Below are 20,123 nucleotides of genomic sequence, written 5' to 3'. Positions count from 1 at the left end.
TGATACACAAACCAATTTACGTAGTGGCTAGTTGAAAAGATTAGACTGATTGACTCACAAAGGTTTATATAATACTCAGCAAGTAATCAAAACAATTAAAAAACATTCAAATGTGGTTATATTGATGTGCAAGACAAAGAGCATTCTGGTAAATCGAAAAAGTTTAAAGATGAAAAACAGCACTTAGTCCATCATAAAGACGTTAGAAAATGGCTCGATGAATGGTTTTCCTCAATGTACAAACAGTTTTTTTTTTTTTGAGAAGGCATAAATTGCCTGAAAAAATGAAGTAGATGTATAGAATCAAATGGATAATACTTTGAAATAATAAATATTTCCATTTCCTTGAAAATAGTGCATTTTTTCCGAAAAAAACCGGCAAAACCTTCCAGTACACTTGATAGATTGCATACACTATAGATACAACTTGTATTATCATTTATTGCATACTTATTTTTTTGAACAAGACAATATTCTCGCTTAAAGCCCATGAAACGATCATTAAAAATACTATTACCAAATACCGAGACCTTTACTACGGCTGGAAGAACCTTTTATACGCCCACAGTACCTTAATCGATTAACACTTTACCCAAACAATTATAATAAGTTAACAAGAAAAAAGCCACTTTATCCAAATATAGAATTACTTTATTAAAACGATAACGGCCCCTTTTCTTAATAAGATGGCGCTTTAGACGACCGAAGAAGGATCTGGCCGGGACGAAAGAATGCCTAATTCCGTTAACGGATATTTCCGACATCGATGCATAAATTTTTAATGTAACATTAAGGTAATCAAGAAACAAGGGGAGGACGACGTAACGACGGATTAAGTCTTCAAAAGTAATTTTATTTTACTTTTCCCGCCGAATTTATTCATATTGCGATAAGTTTAATGACGGGGATTGTAAAGTTATCGGATTAGGCTAATGAATATTACATATATTCGGTATATATGCGGACATTAAAAGGATATCTGCAGTAAAACAATATATAACAAGTCAAGGGTATTTTTTGGGCTATAACATTTTCATTTAAAATAAAACTCATGAGAATTAAATTTGAAATCTAGCGTAAGTTGTAGAATGTGGACAACTGTTCATATTCTAATAACGTAACATATAAAGTGTAATAGCATGTCTGTATGATTATATGATTATATGATTATATGATTATATGATTATATGATTATATGATTATATGATTATATGATTATATGATTATATGATTATATGATTATATGATTATATGATTATATGATTATATGATTATATGATTATATGATTATATGATTATATGATTATATGATTATATGATTATATGATTATATGATTATATGATTATATGATTATATGATTATATGATTATATGATTATATGATTATATGATTATATGATTATATGATTATATGATTATATGATTATATGATTATATGATTATATGATTATATGATTATATGATTATATGATTATATGATTATATGATTACATGATTATATGATTATATGATTATATGATTATATGATTATATGATTATATGATTATATGATTATATGATTATATGATTATATGATTATATGATTATATGATTATATGATTATATGATTATATGATTATCATTATGATTAGGTTGAAAAATAAAAGGCTTTTTTGGCAAAAAAAACATTCAAGAGCTACTGACTTATCAAACTACCTTCTAACATAATAAGTTAATGTATGGGATATCAGACAGATAGGCTCCATGGTTATTCTGGTCGCACTCTTGTACTTTGCGTAAATGTAGCTCAATTTATCTGACGCAATATTGCAAAATTATAAAATTTGCACATTACAAAATCTGGAGGAGGAGATGTATCTATCCAATTTTATATTTGGTTTAATATTAATTTCTCTTCTCCCACTTTCACTCAACTTCCCACTGCAGCATTTAAAAAACACTTAAAACAATTTTGTGTACCTAAAAGAGGGTTTTATGTGTATAATAATAAAATATCCTAAAACCCCACACTTTTGTATCATTATTGTCAACAATAAGTACAGTTTGACCCTTACATTTTATAATCCATAACGAACTCCATGAGCTTTAGTGAACTCGCTCGAAACGGTAGCTCACAAAGTTACATATAGTTTTTGGTAATTATACACCTAGGCAGAACTATTTCAGATCTACTCCAATTACACTGCAGGGTACTGTTTTAATTAAAAACAACAGTACAATGCTAAATAACCCATTATTTCTATTTTGAGTGCTTTAGGTATCCGCTGTTGTCTCCATAATAACTAGAATAATTAAATATTCCTTTGAAAAGTATATCATCCATTTTAGACGTAAGAAAAGCGCGAAGTTTGTTTTATAAATAAGAAGTTGGAAAGTAGATAATGGTTTTATGTTGCTTGTAAAAACTACTCATGCGAAAACATTTACTCACAAACAATGGCATTAATTTTGTTTTACTATGTTTTATTCGCTCAGTCTTGATATGACTTGATGACTGTTTATAAACAAAAACTACCACATCACAAATGAAAAACGTCCTTGTCGTTTATTTTTGAAAATGCAAGCCATAATATCCCTTCTACCTTTCAGCTGATTAAAATAGTTTATCGTTTAAAATCATAGATTTACAACTTATTTTACTAAAATCCCTAAAAAATTAATACAATAGTACGTTACTAATAGTACGAATATGAACATATCCTTAACAAATTTATTTCGTGTTCTGAACGATCCTTTGTCCAGAAAGTGCTGAATATTTCCCTTAGATCTTATAATTTATACCGCCCTCCGTCGTATTTTCACTATTAAACTGGGAGCTGTAATTCCCGAGGGAATACTACTGTTTCACTTGAAACAGAATCGAATTTGCTCGCGGTTGTATTTCATATCGTGACAGGTGTTTGTAAATGGAATGCGTTCTTTCTTTAATAGCTATTATCAATTATTCACTCAAATAATTTCACCCGTACAAAGCCAAAAAGTTTCGATCGATAACCGATATATTGTTGCTCTTATCTTACTTTCTACATTAATTATAAAAAATAGTTCAGTAATTATAGAGTGTAAATATGTTATAAGGAAATATAACCGGTAAGGTACTCTAACTGGCAGCAAAATTCTGCATTTTTTAAATTTCTTTCCTAAATGTGAAGGTATTGTTAGATTTCAGAATGGGTCAATTGTCATGTATTAGGCCCATAAGTTAGTTTTAAAAGACTTTTTATAATTTGGAGCTTTGTTCTTGAAAATGAGTGCAATCTATTTCATTCAAAACATTATCTATCGATAGCCCCAACTTTTTCTAATCTTTCAGACAGTTTACAGATTACATAGTCACAAGAAGTGCGGCTCGGATAGATTACGATTCATGTATCGGAATAATAAAGTTTATATAATACGACGAGTGGTGTACTTCCCATTTTAATGTTTCCAAGAATGCTTTCATCGGTTATGCAACATGGGATTGATTGTTGTCATGCTGAAGAATAAGATTGATATGTCCTGTCGCTCTGTTCGCCACAATTACAAAACTAACCTAACAGGTCAATTAAAAGTCCCCGGCCTGACACACAGATGGCGCTACTAGAATTCAATCCATATGTCTTTTAGTTAGGCCTAACCGTCAAAAGAAACGTGTATAAATTTTACAGCTGTCGGATCATTACTTTGTGAATTATAGCATTTTTGAGTGAAGCAACTTTTCTTATTATGAAAAAAAGGATAAAAAGGAATTTCGCGTGTTGATAAAATATTGATTTTTGAAGGGAAAAAATACACTTGACGCAAAAACTTGACTTGATGCCAAGTTTTCGTACACTGCCCAGGAAAATTTACCATCAAGGATTGGTATGCTAGGTTTAGACGTGGTCAAATGAGCACCCAAGGCGGTGAACGCAGTGGACGTCCAAAAGAGGTTGTTACCGAAGAAGTCATTTAAAAAATCCACAAAATGATTTTGAATGACCGTAAATTGAAATTAATGAAATAGCAGGCACTCTAAAAATATCAGCTGAACGTGTACATTATATCATTCACGTATATTTGGGTATGCGAGTGCGAACTCACTTTTGACCAAAAAAAAACGACCAGTTGATGAGTATAAACCCAAAGTTTTGCATCGATATGTGACAATAGATGAAACATGGCTCCATCATTTCACTCCGAAGTCCAATCGACATTCAGTGGAATGTACACGATGAACCCGCTTCAAAGCGTGGGAAAACGCAACAGTCGGCTGGCAAGGTTATAGCGTCTGTATTTTGGAATGCGTATGGAATAATTTTCATTGGCTAGTTGAAAAAGGAAAGACCATCAACAGCGACTATTACATGGAGTCATTGGACCGTTTGAGGGTCGAAATCGCCGAAAAACGGCCGCATTTGAAGAAAAAGAAAGTGCTGCTTCACCAAGACAATGCACCGTGTCAAAAATCCATGAATTGGGCTTCGAATTGCTTCTTCATCCACCGTATTCTCTAGTTCTGGTCCCCGGCGACTACTTCCTGTTCTCAGATCTCAAAAGAATGCTCGCTGGGAAGAAATTTTCGTCGAATGAAGAGGTGATCGCCGAAACTGAGGCCTCTTTTGAAAGAAAGGACAAATCGTACTACAAAAATGGAATCGAAAAGTTAGAGGGTCGCCACAATCAGAGCATTACCCTTGAGGGGAATGATATTGTTGACTGCTATGCTACTAATATGATATATTTGGAGTGTAAAAAATAGGAAGGCGTTCTACCTAAGATCTGTAGTTGCTTTGGAAGGACCATAGTTATATAAATAAAATTACGGTGAGTTCGCGAGTTTAGAAACGCTTTGGGAGCTATTCCGGTGATAATTCTTCACCCATCTTCTAGTACATCTAACTGTAACACTAAATGCGGATATTGAAGCCGTCCAAGATATGATTCGCATTTCAGAATCACGTGGCTTAAGAACAAATGCAGAAAATATCAGAAAATTGATAATATACATTGCTAAAGTGAATCCAATCGGAATGCGATAAGAGCAAGTCCTCTATACTGATTGCATGGTTAAAATAATTGCAGGTGTTGAGATTATTAATGGAGGAAGAGAAAGGTATCTAAAATAGTATGCACTAATATTATCGAAAAGGGCCAGAAGAAGAAAAACTGGTGTTGAATTTCAGCAGTACCGACTGATGAACGTCCGAAATTCTACAGCGTCAACAGCAGGGCATTGGTTGATAGAGTACGCAGACTCTACTAAAACCAGCTAGGCTTTTTTATATAGAAGCTTGAGTAATTACATTTGCTGTATATTTAGCCGAGTTATTTCACAAACTTTATTCACCTATGTTACGCAGTTTAACTCATTCAAGATACAAAATTCTGTTTATATAAGGAATTAAAAGGAAATAAAAAATATGCAATACTAAAACTAAATTACAAATATTTGAAAGTTATATCTTTGACTAATTTTCAGTCTTACAATATAACACAACTATGCACGGTTTTGGACCAGAGCAACCAAAAGTTGCTTAACATAAATTGATGAGTCTAAATCAGCAACCTATTTTTTAATTGGCCCTAATTTTCAAAATATTCAATAAATTTGTTATTTTACTATTTTTAACCATGAACGGCCACTTATTGAATTCACAAGTATAAATTATAATTGAACAGAGGTCAAACTGTGTCTTTCATAGTGTCTGCAATCTATTAGGGTCCAAAAGTAATCACTCATCATGCCCTCGGCCCAAAATCCTTGGTACACTTTTTGGATTTTCGTTATAACTTACTCTCTAGAAAATGATCAGAAGAAGAAGAACTGGGTTAATTATTTAACAATACAGATTGAAGAATATTCGAAGTTCTGCAGCATCAACAGCAGGGTATTGGTTGATAAAAGAATACACACTCTCTACTAAAACCAGCTGGGTTTTTTACCGGAAACTTGAGCAATTACAGATATTCTATACTTATCAGAGTTATTTCACAATCCTTATTCACCTATATGGCACGCTTTAAACTGATTCAAAATACAAAATACCGTTTTTTTGGATAAATAGTAAGATTTTTCTAACATAAATAATACTATTTTAACTCTAGTAATTTAAAAATCCTAATCATTCCAAACAGCTCCTTGCTAATCCAACAGAAACCGAATAACAATTTCCCAAGACTACGGCAGAGGCAAAAAACGCGGGATGTGTATCACCTAAATATAAAATTACCTTATCAAAATGATAACGAGGTCCTTTTCTTAACAAGATGGCGTTTAGGGTGTCTCAAGAACGGAACATCCAGAGAAACGTAAGATCTAATCTTCTTAAAGGATCTGGCCGACATCAATGCACACATTTTTAATCTTATATTAGGGTAATCAAGGGCAGAGGGAGACGGAATAACGACGGATCAAGTCTTCAAGAGCTTTTTTTCTGGGGAAATTTACTTAAACATATTCTGAAATATGTGTTGTATGAAACAGTTATTGCTAGAGTGTCGTTGAGATTTGTACTAATAATGTTCTGCTTCCAAAAATGTTGGTTTTTAATTATGTTTAATATTCTATGGTGTTTATCTTTAGAATTATGATTTTCAACAAGACATTGCTGCTGTTCATACAACTAGACTTGTTAAAAACTATTTTTCGAAACTCAGTATTCCAATTTTAAAGCGGCAAAAGCGTTATCCTTATTAGGATATTGTTGAAAATTGTTGTATTAAGTCAGCATGTCTAGCTTATTCAATTCAACAACTAAATAATGCTATCCAAGATGACTGGAAAAAGTTATATTATATAAAAAGCCTAAACATGTTGAGAAATAGAAGATGTAGATAACTGAACTGATACATAAGTAAAGCAAAAATATAATACATTGATCAGTTCTCTTTTTTGCTATAGTTTTGTCGCCTTATTTTAGTAATAAAATTCAGTAAGAAAACAAAAGGTGTATTTACTAATTTTTACGAGAATACTATGAATTTACATCTATATTCGTATAAACCAAAGGCCAGAAATGTTTTTTATTAAGACTTGTGATGAAACACGTGTAGAGTGCTAAAGTTTTGTCGTAGATTAAACTAAAATAAAAGTACTCGTCTGTGCAAAAGATATTTGAACGGTATATCTTTTACAATGTTCAATCTTACAATATATCTTAAGTATACACGGTTATGGACCTGAACATCCAAAAGCTGTTTCTGAAGTAAATTGAAGTGGCTGAATCTAAATCAGCAGACCGTTTTTTTTAAGTCGGTTTTAGTTTTGAAAATATTCAACAAAATAATTACTTTTTAGCGACAGCTATGACCCTTTAGGCCACCACGCACACCAAGTAAAAGATTGGCGACGCTAGTGGATTGGTACCATGCGGTTCCCGGCTATAAAAGACCACCACGACGACCACCCGCGCTCTTTTCTTTTCCCTACCACCATTTAACAGTACCCCATCCACAATGCTACCGTAGTTCCTGTACCTAACCTAATATCCTGTTCATTCTTCCATCGATCACTTGTATCATTCAATATCATAGTAAACAACTTTTTATTCAACTAGTATTTTCAGTTCCAACTGTAGGACTATTCGTCTGGTCGGTCGGAATGTGTGGCTATCGATACGATTGTTTGTCCGAACACTCATTACTATTCTGTGGAAGGAATTGCAGTGCCATGATTCTAAATTGATGTGTGTGATTGTCTTAGTCTTGAATACAATGAAAATCCGAGAAAGAAAACGATCCGTGTCACCGCAGTAACCAGTACCAGGCTGGATACGACGGATGTCTTCTGGGATGATTTCTAAGTTGGCCATTCGCCAGTCGGTAGGCTCAGTGCCGAGGACCGTCGTTTGGAACCAACGTTAAACTGTAGTTCCAGTCCGGATAAACCCCTAGTTGCTAAAAGGAAACTTTAAAATATATATGTAAAAAAATAAAAGTTTTTTAGTAAAATAATAGTTAATAAATAGATCTTTAACACCCTTTCATAAAATATAACTTATATAAATGAATTTTTCATTACGTTGTACCAAGAAAATTAATACGGGTAACCCCCACGCGGCGCATTATTGTTGTTTACCGAAGACCATCGACGCAACAATCATTATTTTCGTTATCTGCTACAATGGAAACAATGTATAAATTCATTGGGAACAGCTGAAAAATGCCATTTGAAATGGAAATGTTTTCCAGCCCGGCCCAGACCGATTGGTCTTGCGTCTGTCGATGTTTGTCCGGCGCGGATAAATCCCTTTTTTGTTTTTGATTCGTGCCGTACAAAAATAACAATGGAAATGAATAATGTGTATGCCAAATTATCAATTATTTCGGAAAATGTTTATTTATCTTGCTGGGCGTGCATAAAAACCAGGCGAAAAACAGCGCATTTTAGTTTGTTCATTTGGTATTCGCATCTGGATTGGAATAAACCACATATTGATCATTTTAATATTCAGTACTAACGATTCATTAATAATAAATGTCAAAAAGCTGTGAAAATTATTTATTCATCATTGATCTAGTGTTAAGAGACCACAACGGATTTTTTATATGGATGTGGCAGCCATGTTTTGGTAACGTCTGCTGAATATTGTCAGAGAACTATATTCGACCATTAAGTTAGTCATGTTCCTTTCATAACGGATTAAAGAGGATAATTTAAAAATTTTATGCTAATATTACTAAAACTTGTTTTGACAATAATTGCAATATATGATCGGAAATATATATTTATATATAACATAAATTACTCTGTAACAAATGTCTGTGTATATATACAAATATTTCAAGAACTTTAACAAAGTTTTTAAATGGAATTTAATTGTAATAATTAACAAAGTATTAATAAGTTTAAATTACTACACCACTGAACTTTATATAAGTATCATAAGTAAGAATAACTTCAAAACTCTGACAACTTCAGAGCATCAAACATATATAGAATTTATGACTTCTATTTACTTTTGTGCTATCAACTTGGAATATCAAATTAATATAGTACATATTTCTATATTAATTAAAACAATAACGGTGACAATTAGGCACTCCATTTTTTACACTATCGAAATTATATTATGTAGTTCATAATCGTTAAATGGTATCTAAAATAATTTATGAAAGGTTCAATGAATAAATTGTCACATAGTTGTATATTTCATTGTATTACGTTCTAAATATCTCAATACTTATCAGCGGTTTAAAATATTTACGAAATTACTGTTAACAATTCATAATTTCTTCTACTGGTTCCATCTATAGTCTATTCCAAGTTTTTTAGTAATGAGTCATGGATATATGTAACGTCGAGATATTGCAATGTTGCCGCATCAACTCTGAGTTTTAGTTCAGTTTGGCTGTGACTACAACAAAATTCTAATCTAAATAAAATAATTCAGCAAAAATGTTATCAAATATAACTTATTTTAACATTATAGTACATTTAATACATATATTATCGAAGGAATTAAAACTACAATTAAGAAAACAGGTATAATTGTTTGTAGGTTAGATTTGTTTTGTTTACTTGGAACTCTATCCACACCACACATGAGGTAGAGTTTCTAGGTGCGTTTTTTATTTGGTGATATCCCTCTGGAAGAATAATCCACCTAATTAACAACTGTATATCAGAAACGTATTTTACTTTCATTCGATAGCATATTTACCATTTTACGTTAAGTTCTTGTTTCCTTCTTAACGTATTCTTTAATGCAATAGTGTCAAGAGGTTTTAACTCTTAGCTATTGTTGTGGCTATATAATTAACTGTAGTTATCAGATATACTATAATGTTAAAATAAATTATATTTGATAACATTTATGTTCAATTATTTCATTTAGATTAGAATTTTCTTGTATGTCAAAGCCAAACCGAACTAAAACTCAGGGTTAATTCGGCAACATTGCAATATTTCAACGTCACAAATATCCATGACGCATTACTAAAAAAACTTTGAATAGACTATATTTAAATTATGTAGTTAATTTCATTTTACTTACATATTATGATTATCCCATTTATTTATTATACTTTTTATCTCTTATGCATATTTTTCACCTAAAATATATATTGAAAAAGAATAAGAAACATGTTAAATTATAAAAGAATATTTTTTACCTAAATTTTTAATTAAAATGGTATCGTTCATTATTTAGTTAGTTCACTATTCAATCCTTAAAATAGTAGCTGTGATATTTTTTTCCTGTCAGTAAATTTGCTTATTTTTAGCTACCATTTTATGAAATCTTCTATAATCTCACCGATACCTCATCTTTACTTTGTTTTCTCCTTAGTCTTATGCCACATATGGATACTAAAAACTCACTAACAACCGAACCTTATCAATTACTACCTGTTCTTAACTGCTTAAATGATACCTGCTTATAATTTTTGTTAGCAGCTCTGAGTTCACTAAATATCATCATTGTAATGAAATCGTATGAAATATTGGTATATAAGACATCATAAGTATTATCTTTATTTTGTGTTCATTATGAATTTTAAATTCAACATATTTCAGACAAGAATAAAAACAAAAAAACTTTTCATAATTTAATGGTTAACAACTAACACAATATAAACTGCACCCCACTATGAACATCTTTCCATAATATCCAATGTGTATGATCAAAATATCGTCTTGTTATGAAAACCCGTGCTTTAACAGCTACGTTCAAATATTATAGCTCCTTACAGAAATGGAACAATGCGGGTTGGAATATATTAGGACAAAAGATTCGGAATTTTCTATAGATTTTATAAAGAACATGTTTTCTATTGTGTAACATGAATTATTAGGTGTGTGAGTTAATTTCCCCTGGTGCTTTGAGAGAAGAATTTTAAACAAAATAGACATAATAAATAAAGCAACATTCCAATATGTTATAGATAATATATTATAATAATAAAAATCAGTAATATTACTCTCTATACATTGAAGCAGACCTTTTATAGTATCTATATACGTAAAGGCATCATGTAGCTTATATTGCCAATGAAAATGGACACTCCCTTAACAGTATCTCATTAACTACATGCATAACTCATATCTAACATACATGGACGTAATTTTGGGTAACGGTTACCCATGAACCGTCTATTCATTTTACATTATCACATAAAACAACAGTAATATTGAGCTTTATGTTAATGCTTCCTCGGTTAATACGTAACCCTTCCAATATATCCGCCATATTTATAAATGCACAGTAATAAAACTTTCATATTGGGCATTAAATCCAAATGAGATCTCTAAATATACAGAATTTCCGATTATTCGGGCAAATAGAACTTGTTAACATTGCAACTGTTGCTATAATCCAGTTCGTTTCACTTTGGTTATATCCAGCGCATCGGTCTGATGAGCATAACATTCCAATTAATTAATACAAAAATGTAGATTGGTTCGGTTTTTTCGAAATGGTCGATCGAACTGGCTACAAATTGCATTGAAAGAATAAAATTCATAAGGGCTTAATGCCTTGAAATGAAATAAGTACAGATATATCCAAATAATTTTTTATAACATGAATAGTATTGAACACCTTCTGAAATAATTTTGGCCCCTGTTACGTTATTTTTGCAATAACATATTGCTTAAATAGTTCTGATTGTAAAGGATATAATTTTATTAATGAATTGTTTGGGTATAATTTTCGATTTCGAATTTCATTGAATATTACATAATATGAATGTCAAGATATGAATGTTAGACTAATTAATATGTTAAACGAAATGAAACGAATATGGAAATGAAACAAAAATGTATGTCAATTCGTTTTTTGACTCACGGACCCGAATGAAAATATTCGAAGCTCTGTATACAAGTATGTAATATTAATGGAAATTTATTGTTCTTAGAAACTTAGTGTTCTTTATAATATTAGCAGAGAAATCTTACTGTCTTTGGAGTTTTAAGTATTGGACATAAGGACTGTTTGATTGGCCAAATACGCACTAGCATTTAACAGATGCTGTTAAATCTGCTGGCATACCGTTGAATAATTTTATTACATGTTTAATATTTTTTCTGTAAGCGTCTAAGTTCACCTTGAGCTATATTCGATTGATGAAACACAGTATATGTATTGAAATGTTCAGAAAGGGGCGCCTTTCATCATGACTGTATCTGCATCTGCATCTTCTACATATTTCACATGATGGCAATAAGCCCTAGATCGTATGAAAAAATTTTTTTGTTCAAAGATTTGCCTTAAACACTATGAAATATCTTCATATAAAAATCTCAAAAATCTAAATCAAATTATTTACCACTGACACAACAAATAGCAATAGCAAGCCACTGGTGTTACCCAAGTACTAAAATCAAATCAGACGTTACTAGTTTAGGGTAAATGATGTGGCTCGGTGAATGGAGGTAAAACGAAATGAAACAGTGGTGTTTACATGATGTGACCGTTATTTATTGACACTATAAAAAAATGTGAAAAATACAAATAAATAAAACGGATGGCAGCGGAGTTACCTGTTGACGAGGCTTGGGCAGTCGATGGTGGCACTGAATGATCGAAATACCCTTCAATAACATCCCAGATAAACGTCTCGGGGTTGCCGCCAGCTATTCGTTGTCGGGTTCTTGTTGGCGCTGCGGGCACCCCGCCCGTGTTCAACATCTGGGATTATATTTCTCGGTATTTTGTAAACCTTTATTCCACGATGTAAAATTCGACATGCATCAAGATCGCTACACTAGTAAATGAAATTATTTTCAAGAACATCAAAAAATCAAAGATTTCTTGGCACCTCTTTGTGATACAGTTCACTGCAGATAAAAGAAGCAAGAATACTATTTTAGATCGACCTCACACATATCCCGAAACTAACAGGTCAATTGAACAGTCCCCGGCCTAACACATAGATGGCGCTACTAGAATTAAATCCATATGTTTTTAGTTAACCCTAACCCTCAAAAGATGCGTGTATAAATTTGACAGCTGTCGGATCATTAGTTTGTGAATTATAGCATTTTGAGTGAAGCAACTTTTGTTATTGTGAAGAAAATGGATAAAAAGGAATTTCGCGTATTGATAAAATATTGTTTTTTGAAGGGAACGAATACAGTTGAAGCAAAAGCTTGGCTTGATGCCGATTTTTTGGGATACTGCCCCAGGAAAATCAACCATCAAGAATTGGTATGCTATGTTTAGATGGTGAAATGAGCACCGAAGACGGTGAACGCAGTGGACGCCCAAAAGAGGTTGTTGGCGACGAAAACACTAAAAAAAATTACAAAATGATTTTGAATGACGGTAAATTAAAATTTAATGAAATATCAGACACTAAAGATATCAACTGAAGGTGTACATCATATCATTCACGAATATTTGGGCATGGGAAAGCTCTGCGCAAAGTGGATGCCGCACGAGCTCACTTTTGACCAAAAACAACGACGAGTTGATGATTCGGAGCAGTGTTTGAAGATCATGAAGCGTAATAAACCCGAGTTTTTGCGTGGATATGTGACAGTGGATGATACGTGGCTCCATCATTTCACTCCAAGGATCAATCGACAGTCATCTGAGTGAAACGAACACGATGAAACCGCTCCAAAGCTTGGGAAAACGCAACACTCGGCTAGCAAGGTTATGACGTCTGTATTTTGGGATCCGTATGGAATAATTTTCATTGACTACCTTGAAAAAGAAAGCATCATCGACAGACAAACTGGACCGGTGGAAGGACGAAATCACCGAAAAACGGCCGCATTTGAAGAAAAAGGAAGTGCTTCTTCACCAAGACAATGCAGTGTTTCAAAAATCCATGAATTAGACTTCGAATGGCTTCCTCAAACACCGTATTCTCCAGATCTGGCCCCCAACGGCCATTTCCTGTTTCTGGATCTCAAAAGTATGAGGTGATCGCCGAAACTGAGGCCTATTTTGAAGCAAAGGACAAATCGTACTACAAAAATTGTATCAAAAAGTTGAAGGGTCGCTATAATCAGTGTAACACCCTTTTTTAAAACAACTCCTTTTTTGATTCAATATCATGTTGGTAGATCTAAATATCTGACTTCCGGTCGAGGTCGCTCCAAACCCATCTGTATTTTTTCAACGATTTCTGATACTGATAATTTATTTTTTATTATTTTTAAGAGAACCTTCTCTATGATGTCGCGCTTATCAAATAATTTTGAGTGCTTTAGTGGATACCAGTATCAGAATTTATTTATTCCATTAGCTTTAGAATTTTCGATATTAAAATTGACAAAGTCTATAACATTTTTAGACATATTTTCCAACCAGACCTGGTTTTACAGAACATTCTGATATTTGATTTAGTTTTGGCCCATAAATCTCAGAAGCTCTTTAGTGATGCGATTATAGTTTTATCAAAAAGCGGAAAATATATTATTTATCAAAAGGTATATGAATTAATTATGTTTGAAATGGGAGAACCCGAACTTGGGGGTGAATACATGGTCTTTCAAGAAATGATTAAATAATCTAGTCTTTACGCGAAAACAAGGATTTTATAGTAAATATGTTGTTACAACTTTCGGAAGATCTGAGGAAGCTCTGACACTAAACAAATTTTGAACAACGAGTACTTACATTACACTAAGGTAGGAAACAAAGAGTTACAATTAATAACATTGAAGTTATCGTAATATTTTGCGTCACCATCGTGAGTCACATGTAACAAAATCATGAAAATAATGCCATAAATAGGTTAGCAAACCTATTTTTCATCATTACTAACATTTCTTTTATTTTGATTCTCTTCTATGGCATTTTGAAGCTAATTTATATATATATATATATATATATATATATATATATATATATATATATATATATATATATATATAATGTATATATATATATATATATATATATATATATATATATATATATATATATATATATATATATTAGTTTGTGAGTTATACCATTTTGAGTGAAACAACTTGTATTATTGTGAAAAAAATGGATAAAAAGGAATTTTTAAAACAAACAATGACCAATAAAATACTCAATAACAATGAACCATCTCCATTTTGTACAGTTTAAACATTACACGCCCCAACGCATGATCAGATTTCGGTATACAACAACCTTTTCCTTTTTGTTTCAGAAAGGGATACAAATCTTGCGTTTAAAAGTCGAAATTCTCTGCGGTTTTAAAAATAATGGAAAAGGCATGTAACTGGGCATTAATGTTTGTCCTAGAATTTTTAGTTGGAACGAGAATTCCGGAGAAGTAAATTTAGTCTCGCCATTTGGGGAATTTACAAAACAGACAGCTTCCTTTGAGTATTTGTTTAATATGATACAGTCACGATAATGGCTTAAGTTTTGTCGTATAAATAACCAATTAAACTTTTCATAATGGGATTGTTTCTGCAATATAAATGGTAAATGGAGAAGACTGTGTTATATAATACTGCAGTGTTTCAAATAAGATGCTTTTTAGAAAATTAGGAAGATAGGTTTCTCTTCCACTATATTATTCATTTTATCTATATATTTCAATTGAACTTTTTTATCTTCCAGATGTTTCTTCTTCAAATAAAGAATTAACATATTTAAAAAAAAAATTCCAGAGTTTCCTTAAGTATTTGATGAATTGAGATAGTAGATGAATTAAATACAATAGTGATAAATATAATAAATTAATTGAAAAGTCCCCGGCCTGACAAATAGATGGCGCTACTAGAATTAAATCCATATGTTTTTTAGTTAGCCCTAACCCTCAAAAGATACGTGTATAAATTTGACAGCTGTAGGATCATTAGTTTGTGAATTATAGCATTTTGAGTAAAACAACTTGTGTTATTTTGAAAAAAAAATGGATAAAAAGGAATTTCGAGTGTTGATAAAATAATTCTTTTTGAAGGAAAAAGTTTCAGGACACTACCTCAGGAAAATAAACCATCCAAAAAGGATTGGTATGCTAAGTTTAGACGTGGTGAAATGAGCACCGAAGACGGTGAACGCAGTGGACGCCCAAAAAAGGTTGTTACCGACGAAAACAAAATCCACAAAATGATTTCAAACGAACGTAAATTGAAATTGAATGAAATAGCAGACACTCTAAAGATATCAACTGGACGTGTACATCACATCATTCACGAATATTTGGGTATGAGAAGGCTCTGTGCATAGTGGATACCGCGCGAGCTCACTTTTGACTAAAAACAACGACGAGTTGATGATTCGGAGCAGTGGTTGAAGATGACTAAGCGTAATAAACCCGAGTTTTTGCATTGATTTGTGACAATGGATGAAACATGCCTCCATCATATCACTCCAAAGTCCAATCGCCAGTCATCTGAATGAACTGCACCCGGTGAACCCGCTCCAAAGCATGAGTAAATGCAACAGTCGACTAGCAAGGTTATGGCGTCTTTATTTTGGGATGCGCTTGAAATAATTGTCATTGACTATCTTGAAAATAGAAGGACCATCAACACTGACTATTACATAGCGTTATTGGACTATTTGAAGGACGAAATCGCCGGAAAGCGCCACATTTGAAGAAAAAGAAAATGGTGTTTCACCGAGACAATGCACCATGTCATAATTCAGTGAAAACGATGGCAAAAATCCATGAATTCGGCTTCGAATTGCTTTCCCATCCAGCGTATTCTCCAGATCTGGCCCCCAGCGACTATTTCCTATTCTCAGGTCTCAAAAAAATGATCCCTGGGAAGAAATTTTCGTCGAATGAATAGAAGATCGCCGAAACTGAGGCTCATTTTAAAAAAAACTAATTTTGCCAAAAAGATGTGTTGTTGACGTGTTAGAGACTGCAATTTTGAAGAACACCGTTCTTCACGCCAAAACTATCAAACTGAACGACTGTTTATATCGATACTTTTTCACCTATAGATATCCTCAGTCTAAATATTTGCACACACTTAAATACTATTAGTCCTATATATAGTTCCTGTATTAGAGTACCTTGGCCAACATTTTCAATCTTAATAACAAACAAAAAAGAATCAAAAAGTACAACTTATTTCTAAGGAAATATAATAAACTGAATAATATATGTATAATATATATATATATATATATATATATATATATATATATATATATATATATATATATATATATATATATATATATATATATATATATATATATATATATATATATAGCATGTTGAAAATAACTACAAATCTGCGTCTATTTATTGCTGTGGTGTAAAATTTTGGATTTTTAAAGATTCTTATAATCGTTATTTCTGAAATAATTCGGATCTGCAAAATAGATTGATAGGAGTATATAATAAATAGGTTGAAGGACTTTCAGAAAATATGATGAATTATTTATTCCACGGAACATCGTGTAGATTTGTCTCTAATATAAACAACAATATTATATCGCCGGCTTGGTTGGCGCAGCGGTAAAGGCGACTGTCCTATTGTTGTGATAGTGGTGGATTCGAATCCTGCTGACGGTCCCAAATTTATGTTCGTGATTATTTAACATTTGTAATTATCCTTAGCCAAGAGTCCAAAATACGACAATTAAAATGATACAAGTCGGGAGTAACCAGGCTGGTTAAAAACGGATGTCTTCTGGGATGATTTCAAAGTTGGTCACTCGACAGTCGGCTTAATGCCGAGGACCGTGGTTCGGAGCCCACGTTAAACTGTCCAGTCCAGATAAACCCTCGTTGGTAAAAAGGAGACTTTGAAATGTAAAAAAAAGAAATAGATCGTAAATACTTCACTTGCCATATTTTTTGATTTTTTAAAATTCATTTTAATAATATTTTAAAATTATTGCACGTTATGTATAGTACTGATATTCTATTTATAATTCTTTCAGTAACATTTATAATGCAACGTTGCTGCATCAAATTTAAGTTTTGGTTCATTTTGACTCTGAAATAATAAAATACAAATGTAAATAGATAATAACCTTATCAAATATAATTTATATTAATATTGTAGTAGATCTAATGCATGTATTTCCAAAAGTTTTAAACTAGGGAGAATTAACCGGTCACCACAGTTTTTAAGTTGGAGTTTGAAACTTTTTTCTACACCACCAGTGAGGTAGAGCTCTAGGCACGTTTTTTAAGAAGTATTGAAAATAGTATTATTTTAAAAATATGTAAAATGTACTGAGATAGAAGTTTGATAACAGATATGCCCAACTAATTACAACACTTGATATTTACGCTTGCTTTAGTTGGGGTCGGTTATATAATTCGATAAAAAACCGCCACAGTCACGTTTCTGACCGGCATTTAAAATATTCACGAGACACGTGTACATTTATCCGAACCAATAGATAATAACCATCGATATAAAAAAGACACAGGTACAAGTAAATATTAAACAGATTTCAGATAAAGGTCAGGTGGCGCATGAGCCTCGCTCGTCTTTATCCGGAAACTGTAAAATGTGGATTCGGTAGTCGGTGCGACAAACAGTTCAGTCGCTGCCGCATTCTGTCCGTTGTCGGCGCAGTCGGACGTTTCCGCGACCGAAACCTTTCCGAGATCCAGATCCAGAAGATCCCGTTTTATCGGTATCGTCACGGTTTGGGAATTAATTGTGTCGAAGGACCATCGAATTAATTGGGTTTCGATTTCGGCTCAAGACGTTGGTGTTGATTTTTTATTTGTTCGCTAAGCGAAGAGATGAAGAGTTCTTGTTAAATAAAACAGGTAAATTCAATTTCAGGTTTAAGTAGTATATATATATATATATATATATATATATATATATATATATATATATATATATATATATATATATATATATATATATATATATATATATATATGTTTAATGTGAATAAATATATATGTTTATATATTATTCCGAACTTTTATCACTAGAACTTTAACAATCTGGATTATAACATGTTAGATTTAGTACTATAGTTGTACCCCACAGTTGAATACCATAGGTCCAAATACGTCTAAGTATTGACTTATACAGCAAAACCTTGTTATCTAATGATAATTTAAATTTACGATCTTCACAAACTTACGAAGAACAAGCTGTTTGCGTTTTGTCACAATATGTTTTTTCCATGTCAAACGTCGACTGAAACGCATTCCCAGATATTTAACGTTGTCTGCTTGCGGAACTTCATGATTATTCAGTTTTAGTGAGTTTATGTTTATGTTCTTCTACAAAGGGTGAATATCACATGGGTAGATTTTGTTCCATTTTTTTGATACGCCACGTTTTCAACCATAATTCAACATTGTTAAGATGAAGTTGGAGGTTTCTTGTGACTGAAATTGGATTCTCTTGTGATGATAAAATTGCTGTATCGTCAGCACATGTTTGCAACAGTAGTGTTTCTTGAGGTCGGTAGTTCAGCTGTATACAATAGATATAACAATGGACCAAGAACAAATATCTTATAAAAGTACAAACCGAAACAAAGGACATATCTGCCAGTTCTTGCTTTTATACCCTCGGCCCTCTGGTGGTTAAGACTCACAGTGAAAACAGGCGTAGCTGGAAGATACGGGAGTGCACGTTTAAGTTCCCACTTTATACCTCTATATTTTGTGATGCAATTGTAAAACAAAGGATAACCACTATGGAGGGAACCAGAATTTTGAGATCAAAGTAGGGTTGTTTTAGCATATAGGAATATGGTAAATTTTAACATTGATATAACTATACATCTTTTTAGATTTTATAGTTGCGACCTTTGGTTTTGGACAAATTTACATTAGATATTTTATTGAAGATTTAAGGACATTTGGCAAAAAAATAACAGGAAATATAAGGAATATTTTACAACTAGCTTTTGCCGGTTTATGTAACAGGATATCATTTAAATCATTTAATCCACTGTACTTTTACTTTGGTATTCAGTATTTTTTCATTTGTTGTCTAAGGTTATACAATTTTTTGATGAATAGTGGTAAAATATTAAACTTGATGCTTTTGCGCCCGTTTGTATTTGAATCGATTTTCGATCGTTAAATTACATCCTATATCAAGAGGGCAGGAACTCAGGTAGTGCAGCTTTTGTTAGCTTGTTATTATATCTAAGTAGGTCCCTTAGGTAGGTAGGTATTACGACTTTTTCACTAATCTTTGAATAATTGAAAACCAGGATAATGGTATTCAATGACAGAATTGGTCTTAGAGCTGTTGTTCTTGTTGATACCGTTTTGGTGTTTGAAAGTACCAAATTTTATCGTTGTTT

General features: G+C 32.2%; 1 protein-coding gene across 2 annotated transcripts in view; it reads left to right on the top strand.

The window, feature by feature from the left end:
* The first annotated feature begins 18,378 nt into the window (after positions 1–18,378).
* The window catches only part of LOC143192690 (lachesin), a 207,089-nt gene continuing 205,344 nt past the window's right edge, over positions 18,379–20,123 (top strand). For both annotated transcript variants that reach the window (XM_076398185.1, XM_076398184.1), the window contains exon 1: positions 18,379–18,612. The gene's annotated coding sequence lies outside the window, so the exon portion shown is untranslated. The remainder of the gene's footprint in view (positions 18,613–20,123) is intronic.

The sequence above is a fragment of the Rhynchophorus ferrugineus genome, unplaced genomic scaffold (assembly GCF_030347505.1).
Source record: "Rhynchophorus ferrugineus isolate W39M unplaced genomic scaffold, kcgeb_rfMv2 rfM3, whole genome shotgun sequence".
NCBI lineage: Eukaryota > Metazoa > Arthropoda > Insecta > Coleoptera > Curculionidae > Rhynchophorus > Rhynchophorus ferrugineus.
Note: the sequence above shows the minus strand (reverse complement) of the source record. Positions and strands in the feature narration are given on the sequence as shown.